The sequence below is a fragment of the Lactuca virosa genome, chromosome 2, assembly GCF_052849685.1.
Source record: "Lactuca virosa cultivar CGN04683 chromosome 2, Lactuca_virosa_CGN04683_v6, whole genome shotgun sequence".
NCBI classification, from domain to species: domain Eukaryota; kingdom Viridiplantae; phylum Streptophyta; class Magnoliopsida; order Asterales; family Asteraceae; genus Lactuca; species Lactuca virosa.
In genome coordinates, this window is record NC_136427.1 from 12,562,896 (window position 1) to 12,567,799 (window position 4,904).

A 4,904-nucleotide genomic window follows, 5' to 3' on the forward strand; every position below is an offset into this window, starting at 1 on the left:
ATTCTGATGATCACCGCAGGAGAATCTACCCCAGAGTCGTCGACTAGTAGTGGTACGTTTTCAAAATAGTAATTACTTTTAAAATTAATTTATATTCATATAAGATTAAAATTTGGGGATAACACTTAAAAGTAACTATAACAACTCACATGTTGAAATAGGTCACAGTATTCAAGAGAACTAAAAGATCCCTTAGAGAAGCTATTATGGCTCACCATATACATCAAGGTTGTGCGCAACTAAGACGTTGCAGACTTAGAGTGAGTGACTCCGATTAGGTCCGCTTTCCTTAATTGGTTGAGGATTTGAGGCAGAGATACTCAGTCGACTGCCTGGTTCATCTTAAATATTCATAACTTGTATATGACGGGCGATAGTAGTGGTACCAGGGAGGATTATGGTATAAAGTATCCCCACAGTTAATAGAGCACTTTTGTTCGTATGTATGCGCACATAGCGGTACGATACGTAGGAGTCTTACATCATAGAGAAAATAGGAAACGGGAACATTTACAAAGAGTACATTGTCGAACATACTAGGAGTACAGTATCGAGCATACCAGGGATACATCGTCGTTTATCAGACGTTTCTTTCATTTGACCAAAACTTTGTTCAGTAAAGAGTCCGTTGTTTTCATTCGTCATGAGTTCGCGTGGTCCTCACCATACTGAGTTCATATGTTTCTATCACCTCGATCGGCAAGTTCTCGAAACCTTCGTCATTCGTATCGAAGGTCCGACCTAAACCCAAATTTTATCTTTCATATTCTAAACCCCGTAGTACTCGTGCGAAGAGTACGTTGTCCTCCGAAGCTTTATCGTCAGATGTCTGCAGACCACCACGAAATACCACTCGTCCAGCAGACCAAGTTTGAGCACAGAGGCTATGGACGAATACAGCCCACCTATTACTATTCAGTGTATACGCGAGGGTGGTATATGATTATGATTACGCAGATTTAGTATGTGTGTTTCCGCCCTATCTCCTGTTCCTCGTTGGGTTGTGGACCTGGGGCAGAGTCGCACATCCGACCGTCTTATTAACCCTAATTATATACGACTTGTATACACGAGGTAATGATAGATGGACCAAGTATGAATCCTATCATGAACTGAAGGGCAAAGTTGCTAAGTCTACGAGTAGGTATTCTGCCAATCAGAAGAGCGCAACCCCAGTAGTAGTGCTAAGAAATCTAATTTCGGGACGAAATTCCATCTAACGGGGGGATGATGTGACAACCCGAAAATTTTTATTTTATAAGCTCAATCAGTCAACTCAACTGAGTGTCAAAATCATTAGTACGAAGTTCTAGCTCGGTTAAAGGTCATTCTAAGGAGTTTTGAGCCTAATACACTTAAGGATTAAGTGTTAGAAAGTACCTGCTAGAACCACAGTGAAGCATAACAAACCCTAACCTCATTGAAATGAGCTTACGGCCACAAGACCATGAGTTTACGGCCGTAAACTCATGTTGCCGTAAACTCAAGGGTATAAAGATGATACTTGGCCATTTTTCTCATTTTTCCTTTCCTTAGCCGATTTTCCTTCATTCTTTCTCAACTATCATCCCGTTCTTCGCCTTAGATCTTCAAAAGTGTAAGTGTTCTATCCCTTGATTAGTTGATACATCTTATTAACTAGCTACATACATTGATTTCATCCATGGAAATCATGATTATATAGATATTCAAGTTACACCAAGAACACACACTCGTGTTCTTGGCCAAAACCGACCCTTCAAGCTCCTAGATCGTAAGTACTCTTGTTCTAACTAGTTATGTACTATATTTAACATGTTTAGGTATCAAAAACATCAAGAAACATGGGTTGGAAGAGAGTTTACAGCCAAGGATCACCCAAGGCCGTAAACTCCCTTTTAGGGTGCAATGTTGCCCAAATTTCCTTCCTTATGCTTGGAAACTAGCCTAGACCCTTACCTTGATGTGCTAAGTACTTGAAAACATCAAAAAACCATCATCCATATGGGTTTACGGCCGCAAACACATGGAGAAGTGGTCCATGGGCTGTAAACTCCATTTAGGAGTGTATTGATGCCACAAACACTTCCTAAGGCCTAGACTTGAAGTTAGGATGCTTCATTATGACTTTTAGGATTTCAAATAACAAAATGGTAGGAGTACCATGAGTTTACGGCCGTAAACTCATGGGTTTACGACCGTTAACTAAAATGGAGTTGGTCTCATGACCATAAACACCTTTAGATGCCATTTCACTTCCCTTTGATGAATCACATGTGATTCCAACACTTGATCAAGGTGTTTCCTAGTCCTGGAAGGCGTTTCATTTCATATAGTTGTTTATAAACACTATATTCATGTCAGTATGTGTCCTTATATGTCATTTAGGACTTATTGTGTCTGGGGACATCATTCGTGGAACTTCTCATCCTTACACGCATACCCGTTTGAATCACCCACATCAGGTGAGTTCATACCCCGTAATGAATCTTTTAACTGTTTTAAGGGGGGGATACAAGTTGAACACAATGTTAATTATGTAAATGTTTGTTATTAACATCATTCAAAATGTTACTTATGTCATTTATAAGTTGTCAAAACATTTGAAAACTCTTTTAAAGTTATGTTACTTTATAGTTATACAAAACTCCGTTTTTAAAGTACAAGCATAACATAGTAGATAAATGAGTCTTTTCAAGAACAGTCAAAGTAGAACATTTGTAAGCTATAATAGGTATAGTTTAGGAGAATACTATTCATTACTTCTAGTACAATGAAGCACCCAAAGAGTCAATACCATACAGAACATATAGTGAAGAGAATCAGACAATACCATATAGAGAGAACACACAATAAAGAGTAACAAACAGATCAAACAAGTAAGGTTGCTATAGCATGAGAACACACATACATGATCTAATTATACCAATGAATCACTAACTCATTGTTTTAAACAAAAGGTGATAGTTTTATTGGGTATACATGATCATATACTTTAATGTGAATTATACGGCTTGCAAGAATTTGCAGAGGTCGCGTTTAGTACCCTTAATCTCTTGACAGGGAGAGCGTATAGTAGGGGTTCTGGCCTTCACATTATAACCGTAATAAAACAAATACGTTTTTAGGTTATTAGTACATCCGCTTGTCATCATAAACGACAGCTGTGTACTTCATTTCCCAATACTTTCATAAAGTGCCAGTACCACTTGAAAGTTGAACTCAATCTATTTTCGAGTTATAAACTAGTGAAATAATACATTTTTACAATCGACACATGGATCAGTCGAGTCTAGCACAGAACAGAAGATGCCTTGGTAGAAGGCTACGATTAAAGATAGGACCATAATGCTAGTCTTATGATTTCTTAATGTATACATCACAGGATACATATATACTAATAGGGTCCGACAGCTAATAGGATGTGTACTCTCCGCTTCATTTCCTGTTCCTCGTTTGGTTGTGGGCTTGGAACGGACTCACCCAATCTATTATCTACCCGATTCTATATATATGTATGCTTAGTATACATTAAGTCATCATAAGGGTACCAGGTATGGGTCAGGTTATAGGACACAGAGTCAAGCACAATTTTTCTAGTACAAAACATACTTTCAGTACTTTTGGTATACAAAACGAGAAACTTCCCAGTAAAGGGTTTAGTCCATTTTATTAAACCAGTTCAATTTTAAAGACTTTAGGTGAGTAACGCTATATTACCTTAGTTTATACACCATGTTTATATATAAAACTAATACCCAATAGGTAGTTAGATGTGTGTTTTCCGCCTTACTTCCTGTTCCTCGTTGAGTTATCGGCTTAGGGCAGATTCACTCAATTAACTTTCTATCCGACATTATATTATATATAGCAGTATAAACTAAGCTATTATAAAAGTTGTCACTGTGGTCACCATTTTTACTATAAGAAATATAGGTTTTCTTAAAGAACTTTTCATTAGATATAAAGGAACCATTACAATTAACTCCATGAGTAACAAGTGAATACACCAGGGTTATATATGACAATGATCTAACAACCAATGGGATGTGTGCTATCCGCCTTAACTTCTGTTCCTCGTTGGGTTGTGAGCTTAGGGCAGAAGCGCACAATCGATTGTTTGTTTACCCTGAGTCTTATATAACTTGTACCCACTTAGTACCCATAGAAAGGCTTGTAGTGACATTTTACTTAACTTTCATCAAAGTAGGAAATATATGATTTTCTATAGGAACAGGCGAATCTTTTCAAAACAGAACTTACAACTTACACCACTTTTACATATACATTTTCAACCACATTTTACAGCTTACTCACATCACTAAAATCTAATGAACTCACCAGCTTAATTGCTGATCAACGGTCGATTCAAGGGTTAACCCAAAGAAGGGTGCCTCGTCGCCAGTAGAAGATTATCTATTCATCCCCTCTCTTCCTAAGAAGAATAGCCTTCCTCTTCAATATCTCCGTTTCACCTGTCTGTAAAACATTCCCGACCTTGAAAGTACTCTAACTAGTCCTCTAAATTGCCAACATTTTCCCTTATGGTTTGATGTAAGACCTACTGTTAGGTCAACTCATTTTACATCATTAATACCAGTAATATTGGCAGTTGTCTACCCTATGGGGAAGTGTATACTCTTATATTTCCGTACTCTGTTGTTATGACTCTATCTGACAGTTGGGCTACGGCGATTTAGTCCATGAAACACTCTCGTTATGCTTAAAACTGAATCTCAATATTGTCATCATCTTTGAAAATTTTCAGTCAAAGATGCCTCCTCGCAAGCGTCCGACCAGAAGCACGCCTGCAAATCAAACTCTACCACCACCACCCCCACCACAGTTCGATCTGGTGTTGTTTCAAACAGCTATGACCGCAGCTGTGACGGCCGCGTTGGCACAAGTCAATTCTGGTGGTGTTA